Source organism: Amblyomma maculatum, chromosome 2, assembly GCF_055883805.1.
Source record: "Amblyomma maculatum isolate TAMU_Amacu chromosome 2, ASM5588380v1, whole genome shotgun sequence".
Lineage (NCBI taxonomy): Eukaryota > Metazoa > Arthropoda > Arachnida > Ixodida > Ixodidae > Amblyomma > Amblyomma maculatum.
The window spans coordinates 33033261-33046346 of record NC_139345.1 but is presented as its reverse complement, the minus strand read 5'-3'; the positions used below and the strand labels follow the sequence as shown (position 1 = coordinate 33046346).

General features: G+C 42.7%; 1 protein-coding gene across 1 annotated transcript in view; it reads right to left on the bottom strand.

Moving 5' to 3' along the window:
* Positions 1-13086, bottom strand: part of LOC146198302 (lachesin-like) — a 93188-nt gene that overhangs the window by 26700 nt on the left and 53402 nt on the right. The gene's annotated exons all lie outside the window — the stretch shown is intronic.

Genomic DNA, 13086 nt, shown 5'->3' with positions numbered 1-13086 from the left:
CAAGGCATGATCAATCACTTTGCGCTCCTTGAGGAGTTTTCATTTTATGGCCCTCAATGTGTAAATGTTAAACGTCCTCTCGGCCGGGAAATGAACACAATGTTACTGACTGAATTCATGGCCCGACTGGCCACCTATCAATAAAGACGAAAAGCCATGAAGCTTGCTTATTTGGTGGTGTGTGTTTGAAAACATGTAACTGTCCTATATCAATGTACTCTTCCCCAATGTATTTTACTAGCATACAGATGTATTTTTGAATGACAAAGAATCAACGGGTAAATGAGACCAGTTGAAATATAACTGGTGAACCAGAATATCATGCACAAACCGCGTCATAATTATATTACACTGCAAAATATGTATCACGTGAACCGCGCTGAAGAACACCGGAGGAGTAGACGCCAATAGTGCCTGCCCTCCTGCCTCAGTACAAAATAGGTCATGCGTATGAAGCCAGCAATTAAATATTCAATTAGCGCTGACTAATTGTGACAATAAGCTTCATTTAAAACGAGTATAGGTGAAAGCGTGCCATGTTAAGAAGCCTGCTTCCCAGTCGGAAAAACGACAGAGCATTTTCTGATGTTGCGACAAAATTTCTGTGCGGTTTTTGACGGGAAACCTGTTGTGACAATAGAACATTCTGTAGTAACATCAGAAATTTCTGTAGTTACAACAGAAACATGCTACAGAACTACGGACAACAGAAATATACTACAGAAAGACTACATAACTACAGAAAAGTACTACAGAACTACAGAAAGATCTGATGATTACGACAGAACTACAGGATATTTTGTCGTATTTTTGACACAGTTCTGTAGTTTTTTTCGACTGGGTTATATCTTCAATTGATTTCGAACTCTTTAAAAAAAGCAAATATGAATTCTCAAGCAAAAGAGCTTGGCAGTATATAACCATGAACAAGTATAATAATTATGAACAATTATATTACGTTATTATCTCAAAACTGCTTCGAGTAAAAAATTATAAATTCAAAAATACTAAAACTGGCGTGCCTCACAATCATATGGCAATATAAGCCATGCCTAAATATGTTGGATAGGTATTAAAATTAAATACGCATGACAGATGAAAAACAAAAATTTACTTGATTATGAGACTACGCAGCAACCAAAAATACACTTAATAAAAAATTTACATTTCATCGCGGTTTTTTCCTCTTGAAAAAAAGAAAAAAAGGATGTAACGAAACAACGCTTTGCAAGCTGTATTATAAGCGATTGATCGATTGGTTTGACTCAGCATGCTCAGTTATCGAATGTGTGACCATAGAAATTTCGCACATTTGTGAAGTTTACCCACTGACACGTAAGCGTAAAAAAAAAAAAAAAAGAAAATATGCAGCCCCCTTTTAGTTTAGAGATTGCTGAGCTGTCTGTGGAAATATTCGCGCGATATGCTTTTTATTCGTGAAGTACCTGAGTATCAGTGGCAAATTTACTACTTTTACCGATGCAGTTTGTCGCTTTCCAACCTAGCACAACTGCGCACAGTTTCTTTGCAGATGTTGTCACTTTTTTTTTTCTCTAGGAGGAAATCGCTGCCGAGTAGTACTACATTCTTCAGTTCCGAGTTGTTTTTGATGAAATGCACAGTTTCAGTAATGTAGCCTATATATGATCGAGTCATCGTTTTGGATATACGCGATCATAAAGCAAAAACCTTACATTTCTAATTGGACGTCAACGCTGCTGCTTTTCAAACAGTGCCGCTGCTACTCCAGAACGTTGTGTGGCACAGTTGTGAGATGCGGGACTAGATTCCTGGCGAGCACTATAACTTTGTTTTAAAGCCCCCGGTGTACTCCACTTTACAATAATGAATGAAAAGCCAGATATCGTATCTCTATGTACAGGCCTGAACACGGCCCGAGCCCATAACTTTAGACTCGGGCCTTGGCCAGGCTCGGCCAAGCAGCTTATGTTCCGACCCATCCCGGAGAGACTTTCGGGCTGGCTCGAACCCCGTGCAGTGATCTAGTTGCTAATTAAAAACGATTAAACTCTAAAAGCAGACAACGTTTACAAGCGTTTAGTATAGAAGCCTCTTTCAACCAAATGAAAAGCAGCTGTGGTCAACATTTAACTGCTTAAATATTGTCCATTGCGGTAATGGACGTATTCTCATAATTTATTTCCAAGCTGACTCATTTTTCCGTCTTGACCATTCGTCTTTCGAAGCTTTGATAACACATTCGCCGTCCGGACCAGTGAAATGTGTGCACTCGGAGCTTTTTTTGCAAGAATTGCTTTACAGGACAAAAACTGTTATTTTGGAGAAGCTTGTGATTTTTCAACAGCCAGCGAAACTTACTGTGCTCCTGTATTCAGATAACTTAGTTAATAATAGTAACAGCAGGCACATACGTATACGTATATGCATTCGCATACTTTCAAGACGAATAGTAAAGTTTCGAGGACGAGGTTTATTTTTTAGTGTCGTATAACCTTATTTACTTTTTAAGTTACGCTACTTTTTCTGGCTCGTCTAGCCAATTGAACTCAGAACGCCCTTGCAACTAGACCAGCTCACGTCTCAGGTTTTATTTGCCCCTCTTTTTCTGCATACACATTTAATCCCACTGAGCTTTAAGTCAGCAACTCAAATATCCCCTGCTTCGGCCACGTCCCTACATATGCATAGGGTCATATTTGCCCGCCCAAGTATATCCTACCATCGAGACCTCTCTGGTCTCCTTTCGCAAACACACATGAGCACACCCCTACCGCCTAACACCCACACACAGACACGTGCGAGCAATTAAGTGCCATTACCCCCTCCACATAAGGTGCACTGACGTGAATATGGCGAATATTGAAGCCCCTATAGAAGGGTCCCACCGCACGCCTATACAGAGGAGATCCACCGGTGGGCCGAAGGCTTTCCCTTTACCACCCTTCTCGTTTCCCAATCTATATATTTTTTTTGCATCCTCGCACAAAGTCCTCTCCTGGTAGCTTCAGAGACGCGTGCATGGATCGATGAGCGCGGTGTGCACGGCCGGACCAACAACGAGGCACAGACGTGCCTGACCGGATGCGTGCGTGGCCATTCGTTGCCGCGGCTGCTGCTGGTGCCGCTACTAGCGCCGTGTCCGTTGCCCGGTTTCTTTGTGTTCGCTTTGTTCCTGACTTTTGCTTTTAGGCCAGCGCCGCCACGGCGCGCCTTGTTACCTTAGCTCGATCACCCATTGTTGCCGTTTCAGCTCTTTTGCAAGGCAGCCCCATTTTTCCTTTGCCGCCAGCCAGTGGGCGTTCGATTGACAAGCACCAAGTAACGGGTGAAAGAGAGCAGTAAGGAGAAAAAACAACAAAACGAAAACAACAAAAATGGACCGGCGGGCTGAACGAGTCAGGCAGGTATTTGGGTGTCGTGGATTTTGATAGGATTCTGATAATGGTGCTTCAGAGAGCTTCACGGAAGCATCCCTTAGTCTCCTCTCCGCCTTTGTCCCCTCGACCCATTCCTCTCGTCTTCCTCTCCGTATTATTTCGGCGTGCGTTTACATGCCCTCCTCCTGACCTGTAGTAGTCCGCGTACGCTCATGTTTTCGTTCCGAAATGTACGTTCTGCTAAGAAAAAAAAAGAAAGAAAAACGCAAAGAAACACTGTTTTTCATGTGGAAATTAAAGCGCTGAACTTGTTCTTCTCTGCGAAAAAGGTTCTTCATGTTTTACTCCCAGCTTTGTAAGACAGATATTATTTCGCGTTCTTCCGAGACCTTTTTCGTAAATATTTTTCAGTAAGTTTCGGGAAGTAACGCACACTCAACGAGAAAATCGCGTGTCAATTTTCGCTGGCTCAGGTCAGTGCCTCTGGTTAGTAAAGGCAGCGCACAAATTTATGTATATATATATATATATATATATATATATATATATATATATATATATATATATATATATATATATATATATATATATATATATATATATATATATATATATACCTATTGGTCTAGTGATCTCGAAAAAATAGAAAGAAATTGTAAGTTAAAATACATGAGAGGCTTATGGCTTCATGTAAAACGGTTTTAAAATGCATCGCCACTAATATGCGAGCTAGTACTGTTATCAAATCAGAGGCCACCTAAGAAGGGGCAGCAAAGCAGATGTTGCAAATTAGGGTTAGCTGACAAGGGGTAAATTAGCGAAGAATCAAGGGCATCAGGAAAACTGGAGTGAAAAAACGGTACGTGCCAGAACGCCTCTTTATTTATCGCAGCCCTGCTGAATTACCAAGCGTGTGCGAGGTGTTTGTGTACTTCTGTCGCTTACCTCAGTTGCATCCTAGCTCTAGTTCAGGGCGAACAGACTTGGAGCGTAGTATTAGAGCTAAAGCGTTCTGCTATTCAGCGGCTAACCAGTCGGCGCAGGTCGAAGGTGCCCTTGGCGTGTAGAGAAAATCTGACTGGTCAGGAATTTGGACGTCACATGTGGAGTGGAGGAATTACATTACATTAAAAAAAACATTAACATAATAGTGATTACACGGTCTCGACATGACTTAAACGTCGTTAGGAGATGTAAGTATTAATTAAATAACTACGCTGAAAAGAAAGTTGAAATAGAAGTGAGGTATACCAATCAAAATTGGAACCCTTGGCTGCCGAGTCGGACACACTATCCCAACGCGATGCAAGTATGCTGGTACCTCGGTGAAGCGGGGCTTTATATCTATTTCTCTAGATATCTATATGCTAGTTGAGCTGAGTTGAGTTGAGTGAGTTGAGCTGAGTTGTATGCTACAGGTGGGATATAGTCTTGCTTATTATGGCGGCAATTGCTTTTAACCCATAAATCTATATGCTACACGAGATGTATTTCGTGTGGTTTTTCACACAATGTGACATCTAGAGACTTCAAGCTAATGAATATTTGGGAGATTATTGAGACATTATTTAGGAGATTAGGTACTAAGCTAGTAGAAAGTGCATGTCAGTGAGGGCCGGGTGAGCGTACTTGGACGAGGGCCCACCAAGAGGGGCCACTGATTGGAGTCATTAACAATATCGTGTCATACCTTTCAAGGCAGACCTTAGGTGTTCCACAGTTAAAAGAAAATAATAAACATAACAAGTCACTTGCAGGTGGTTTATCCAGCGCTAAAATCGCAATGGGGACATTCGAAAAAATAGCGCGACTCCGAGTGCTTTAATTCTAGGTATGAGCTTATTGTTTATCTGGAGGTCGTTACGTTTCTCGCCACGCTAGCCTACGGAATGCTGCTTATTTTCAATCAGTGCATTACAGAATCAGAATAAAAAAAAAAGCAATCATATAACGGTGCCCCTGAAAAATGTTAATTATAACCTGGGCGCAACTCCCTTACCCTTAACGCACGTGAATACGAACACAAAACGTGAAGCCAGCATTTTTAGTTTCGCTCCGCAGAGGTCACAGAGCACCACTTGCGCTATTATGTCAGGTGGTGCAGTTTATTAGGTATGTTTATAGATAGGTCCATACTCTGTCCCCTGCCGCGGTGTCTCAGTGGTTGGGCCACTAGACAGCTTATCCCAAGGATGCAGGCTTAATTTGATCCCTCCCGCGACTGCTCAGTTTCGAGGGAGACGTAACGTAGGGTACCCGTGTACTGTGCTTCCTTAAGTGCCCATGTAAGTAAGTTCAAGAGCCTCAGGTGACCGGATTATTTGAGGTCCTCCCCTAAGGTGTCCCTGATAGTCTGAGTAGCTTTGGCACGCTGAAATCTATAAAAGGAAATCATTTCTGCTTGTCTACCACTGAAGAAGAAAAAAAGCCTCAATTTCGTAATATTCAACCTCAGACTAGCGCTAAGATGAGCCGTAAAAGTCCAGAGAATATCTACTTCTGGTGCATTAAGTAACTAGAATAGGCAGGTCACCTTCCGTCTACTACAAATTAATTTTCTTTCTCTCCGGCTAGTGCACCTTTCACAATGCCCCTAGATATAAATGCCGCAATTGCTGACGATATATATATATATATATATATATATATATATATATATATATATATATATATATATATATATATATATATATATATATATATATATATATATATATATATATATATATATATATATATATATATATATATATATATATATATATATATATATATATATATATATATATATATATATATATATATATATATATATAATTTTTGCAAGTAAAAAATTGTGCCACCCAAAACGAAAATCCAAGATGATCGTAAGTCCAAATTTTCAATTTCAGCAAGAATTACATTTTATTGACCACAATGTTGTTGCGAGCCTTCCGACAGTGCACCAATATTAGGACGAAAGCCAAGAAACGACACACTACTGACAATGGAGGCACAACATTTCTATGCGCTATTGTAAAGTAACTTCTTGACGCTAACCTCGAACTTCATGTGCGCTTCATGGATAAGAAAGCCTAGACCAAACCGGTTAATGCCCTTTTGCTCACAGGCAACCTCACGGCGCTAGGGTTCAGGGCAGTCCTGTTTTCCCTCCGGGTTTTTCCTCATGTATTCGCGCTGCCTCCCACCGCTGCGAAAACAGACCAGCAAGCGTGAAACAAAACCAGCCATGCTTTGAGAATACAGTATGTTAGTCAAGCTAATTTTTGACTTCCATAACTACTGCGCATTTGACGTCACAAGTAAGAATAAAACACACAACAGCGCTGTTGTGTCCTTTGTTCATCATTGTGGGGTCAAATTCGCTGTAACCATTAAGTCTTGAGAAGTAGCCATAAATACAAGTACATTTGCTTAATACGTTATCCTTAGAAGCCTTGTCGCCATTTTGAACAGCTAGTAAACTTTGACAGTTTTCTTCTAGACTCCCTCAGTATGCAATTTTTATCTACGTAATCGTAGGAAGCAGCTTGCTTACGTCGAAAGAAGGTTACTACAGTTTGGTACACACAGGTATGTGTGTACCAAAGTGGAATTGCGTACTAGGTAGTAAGAGTACCTCAAAAACTATAAGCTTACCACATTAGTATTTATGCTTTTGTGACATGTCCAGTGCGCCACTCTAAACTCAGAAGCACTAAAATAGACGTGCCAGCTTTGCTGAAGAGCTTGTGTCTCACTCTTTGCTCCATAAGTAGCGCGAAAGGCCTGTTGTGTACAGTTATGTATAAGAGGCGGCATTGCGTTTTTTGTCAGTGGCGCGTTTTATAGCAGCTGGCGCGGTATATTACTAAGCATATTAACCGACTTCGTCCCTTCCTCCCTAATTCTGCCTCGCGCTAAAAATTTCACCGCAAACATTAAAATCGTCACACGCACAGCAACGACATACTACAGGAACGGAGCGACATTAGCGAACAGTGCATAATGCCGGGGTCTGCGTAAAGCCGAAGAGACACGGTTTAGGCGGAGGAAATATATATGACTGCGCGCGTGAGCCAAGGGCTGCCACTGCTTCTCTCGAAACACCGAGCAAGTGCCCTAATGTGCCAGAGAAGATGCTTCCTACGCATTCTTCTCTTCTGAATGCAAGCCTCGTAGATGGGCGAAAGTGTGCTGGTACATGTACTACGTCACGAGCCTAGGTGGAGTGTGGAATATAGATTTGACAAGCGAAGCGCTGACTTTCTGAGCCTCGGACTGTACCACCGGAAAAGAAAGAAACAACGTGCGCGGCGCCGGTAAAAACAATCAAGACGGTTGGTGTTAATGGTGGTCCTAGAGGAGAATAATTCATGAGAACCGAGGAGGCTCCAATTACGGGCTGCCCGTGCCCACGGTCGCGGGCGCTGTGCATCGCTAAACGCTGCCCTCCTTACGCCTACCATGGGGCGCCAGACGGATGGACATCGCGGTTGGCATAAGCGCGGTCACAGAGGCATAGAGCGAGCTAGAAAGGCCCTTATTTAGTCCAACTTTATGACAGTCCGTCTGAGTGCGGACAGCGTGCATTTGTTTCATGTTTTACGAATGCGCTTAAAAAAAAAGAACATTAAAATGCGACATACGAAGTAATTGTGCTTGACTTATTTCCTTTTGTTTTTGCAATTGTGAAATGGCGGATAGCGGAATACAGGTGTAGGCCACTCTTCACAAACTTTCTGCGGTGGGTGTGCATTACAGGTTTCTGCAGTGTTGTCGAGCGTCCTGGAATGCTTGTATTGCGCACTCCTTCACTACATACCCTACATTTCTTGAACTGAAATGTACATTATTTTGCTTTTTATTTGTTCAGGGCGTCCCACTTAAGATGATTGAACTAGCATACTATTTGAGAATGAGAATCTTTGTTCGCATTCAGTCTGTGTTCTAATTTTTGCATAGTTATCAAATAAGCTGCTTCAAATTCGCCGTCTTTTTCAGTTGCCCCACCTGGGTAGCTCAACGGGTTGAATTCTTGACTGCGGTGCCGAGGATGCGGCTTCGATTCCGAACGCGGCTGTCGCGGACGGAACGGAGGCGAAACGCCTACGTTGAAGTGCGCATTATATCAGCATGACATCAGCGCCCATCAGCATGATATCAGCGCATCTCTTCACTACGGGGTTGACATATGACACGTCGCGTTTTGTCGTTAATCCTCATATATCATACCAGACCTTTTTGAATGACATAGATATTCAAAAGTATTTCAGCAAGAAAGTCTCAAGACAAGAAATGAAACAGGAAATGAAGTAGTGTTTCTAGAAAGATAACTTTGATTTAATCGTTTACCTTTTTGTGGGCTCAGAAAAAAGAGAGGGAAATAGCGGAAGAGAACGCGACTGGGACAATTCGGGTGCTCTTATAGAGAGCGTGGCCCCGCGAGCATAAATGCGAAGTGAAAGCGGTCAGTACGACGGCTCAACCAAGTATGTTTGAAATGTTCAGAACATGCTTTCCAGTTTAAAAAAATTCCGATTTCGCTGATCATGTTCAGAAGCCCGGAAATATGCTAGCAGTATCCTGCGATAAAAATTACGCCAACCGTTTATCGCAATAGTTGGGTTTATCAAAGGCTTATTCTAAGATTAAATTACTAAAAAGAAGAATGATGTGAATGATAATATTGCTTCCTTAAAACCCCCTCCAACAACGCTGTTAGCTTATAGGAACATTTAAACGTCTTATTTGAAACCTTCGGGCCACGTTGTGCCGAACGCAATTGACAAAGCTTTGGTTTGCTTCAGCCTATAGAGGTCAACATCCCAAATCCACTCAGGCTATGATGTACACCCCTCCGCAAAAATGGAGAGACCACAACACGCGCTAGAACTATTATTTTTCGGTATAAAAAGATGCACCTGACAAATATGCTTGGGCAAGATGGCAAGCATATTAGTTAGGCTACCTTATGCATAACTTAGAAATCACTGGTACACCATCAGAAAAAGCTGATGGGCAGCTTTGTCAAAACGCGTGATCCCTCCACTTTTGCACAAGGGTGTACGGCGTATTGGAAGGCTTCGGAAATTTAGACCACTTGGAACTCTTTAACGCCGTGCACTGACATCACACAGTACACGGATACCTTGCTTTTCGCCCCCATCAAAAAGTTTCAGCCGTGGTCGGGACTGAATCTGCGTCGTTGAATTCAGAAGTCGAGCGCCCTAACCACTGCACGACTTGGCCGCTTCGGAAAAATGTCTAATTTGTTGTTATTGGTAGCAGTATGTGCAGGATAATTTGAACACTTCTTTGAGCCGTTTTTCAAGTTCTGAAGGAACTTTGTGGACTACAGACAGCGTTTTATTTCCCCCTTCCCCAGGTGTAGGCCCTTTCGCATACAAATGAAAAACAAATTGGCCACAAAAAAACGGCCAGATTGCTTTCTTTTTTTTTTTTAGAGCTAGCAATAACAAGAGATAACACACGTAGTACCTATTGTAAGACATTTGATATTGGCAAAATGAAACCCGTAAGTTTTACGTGGCCACTAGTACAGCCGTGCTTTCCGTTGATCAGCTTATCGATCCCTTCTGCTTGTTCATCTTCAGCAACGCCTTATCCCGGATTGGGGCCGACCGCCTTAATCAGCTTCCTTCATCCTGGGCGATTCTGATATTCCAGTGTTGTGGCCAGTAGTCCGATGATGGCCAGGTCGCGTTTCAAAGCGTCCAGCCAGCGCATCTTCGGGCAACCATTTGGGCGTTTACCGTCTTCCTTAAAGTTGAAGGCAGTTGCTGCCACGGTTCCATCGCTGGCACGGCGGACTTGTCCGTACCAGCGCAGGCGACTTTCCTGAACTTTGTCAATGATCGGCGCAACACCCCAGCGACGTCGAATGTCCTCGTTTCGTTGCCGATTCATCAGGCTGGAGCGATCCGTCCAGCGGAGCATTTTCATCTCCGCAGTCTGCAGCTTGTTCTCGACGGCCACGGTGGATGGCCAGCATTCCGTGGAGTATAACGCTCCTGGTTGTGCAACTGTTTTGTAAATCTTCGATCGTAGCAGTGAGGGAATGCTACGATCACAAAGCACTCCCGACATTTCATGCCATTTCAGCCACGCTCCGCTGATGAGCATTCTGGCGTCGAAGTATGCGAATCCATCGATATGCAGGTGGGATCCAAGGTATCGGAAGCAGGCAGTCTTTGGCAGTGGGCAGCTGTTGCGTAGATGATGCCTGACTTCGGGCTCCTTTCCAGGCACTCAGTCTTCTTGAGATCTAATCTCAGCCCGTACGTGGCAAGTCCATCTCACCAAGCTTGTGTCCACTCCTGTAGGCCTTGCCATGTGCGTGATGCGAGCATCACGTCGTCCGTATATAGCAATGTCCATGGTGTTCATCATGACGTTTTCATGGTATTTATTTTATTTGATAAGGCCAGAAGAGCGTAAAGTGTGTCTACACTTGACACTTCTTATCCATTAATTCATTACCAAGGAAGCGGTTATTTTTCCTTTTGAACTATACAGAATAGGACTGAACTTGTATTGATCTATAAATTGCGACTAGTACGCGGCATATAGGAGACGTCTATTAAATACGCCTAATTTTATCTTCGTCGAGATTAGGTGCAGTTCATTCTCTGGCTCTCAAATTCTTCACGGTCTCCTCACAAGACGCTGCTGTGACGCCCCTGAGGTAATTAAACTTTCTTCAAATAGGGCGGCCTCTCTCTATGTAAACTCGCTCGCTGAAGTAGTCGCTTACCGAGCCGAAACTGAATGAGTCCGAATGCTAATTCCGCTGCATCCGAAGCGCTTTAAATGCGAGGGTGAACAAGAGCAGCCCAAAGAAAAGTCACGTCGACGATAACCGTAGAAAAAGCTTCGAGTGTGCTTGTCCAAAGTAAGAGTCGAAAAAGAAAAGGATGGAAGATGCGGGTAGGGAGAGCAGGCCGTCGTCCCGCTGTCCGATATCAGTTTCTCGTGAGAGAGAAAAAAAAAAATCAAACGGCATGGTTCTTTTACGGGGGAAAGCTGAGCTCCCCCGACGTCTGCCTGGCCGACAAGGCCAGGGCTGAATTAGTCGCGATTCTTAATTAACGAGAGCGCAGTCGGACGACAAGAGCCAACAACGTCAGGCTCTAGACACGGCGAGGAAGGAAATGGCGGAGGAAAGAAAAGAAGGGCAAGAAACGGCAGCACCAACAGCGGAAAGTCGAGCCTGATTAGTAATCTCGCAGGGTTGCTGCTCTATCCACTGGAAACGTCTTCTGTCTGTAATCTTTTCTTTTTGCGCAGTTTAAGAATAAGTTTGTTATTATGGTACGTTCGGGGGATGTAATCGACGCACAAGAGTATTGTTTTGGATGCAAAGCGGGTTATCACGAAACTCTTATTGCACTTCGCGGTGCGATGATACATAATCTCTTCCAGCAAATGAACTCAAGCTGGAATCGGGACGGCAGGATCAACGATGTGTGGACGTCCAATACGTTTGGACAAGCTGCCCCTCGCCGCGCTCACAGAGTCCTAAATGCTGAAGTTGTTTTAGTTATTACTCATTAATCCGCTGCTTCGTAGCTTTAGGAACCAGTTGCGCTTGTATAAATTTCCAGGCTGCGTCGTGTTGCGATGCTGCAGTCAGCGCGATGATGCACAACACACTTAGACTTAAAGGCTAGACACGCGAGGAAGTTCTTTAAGCCAAACGGAGTGCTCAAATGCATCAACTTAAATGCTGAAATGGGAGAATGTATTCATTAATGCTTAACATCTTTTTGACTAAGCCTGCTGATACTTTATCTTTTTTTTTTTGCTCTGAATACGTGCAACCACTTGGAGATGCATTTGAATTGGAAGACGTTTCATCAAAGGCCAACTTTCAACATCACTTTTATTTCCGTGGCTATTAACTGTGAAATATTGGCAAACATTATTCATGAACATATCGATGGCAATGGTATAACCTTGCAATACTTCAAAATATTGTTTTTAAATATTGTCCTGCGCTCGTTAAGAGTGATTAGGACTGTCGTTAAAAAATGGTTTAGCTTTTACAAGTTTAGTTTACAAGTTTAGTTTTAAAAGGTTTTACAATGAATCTATAACACTTAAAATTACCCCCATTTTACACTAAATAGTAGAGTTAAATCCTGCAATATGTAAAACAATTGTCTTTATAAACTCTTTCCCGCTGAAAAATGCTTGTGAGTATGTTTTCTGGATACGTTTCCTAAGACATGTACTATTTAAAGGTCAGGCATCGACAGTGGGTCTCATGAGACTTTTTTTATCTGTTATTTCCTTAATATATTCTCTTTCTTTGTGAGGAGGGGTGGACGAGGTGGAAAATGTCTTCAGCAGCAGACTTAAGAACCCCCATTTCGAGTACTGCGCATTTTTATTGGCAATACTTACGCCACAATATCATATGACCCGACTAGAATGTTCTTAAAATAACGTTCTTACCTCATCAGCGTTATCCTCCTTTGCTGTAATCTTTCCCGCTTAAAGGGCATGTGATATTTAAACTCTTTTTCGTTGTTGGTTTTAACATTACCTCTCTTCTTTCATGATGTGTAGATTACGCAGGAAGGAGGTTGCGAAATCTGCGAGTATAGGGTACCAACTAAACAGAAGAAATGCTAATGCTGTTATGCAACGCTCCCTGTTTGAACGCGGGAAGAGTACAAAATACGAAGTTTGACGTTGCACGGGATTTTTTATATAAATGGTA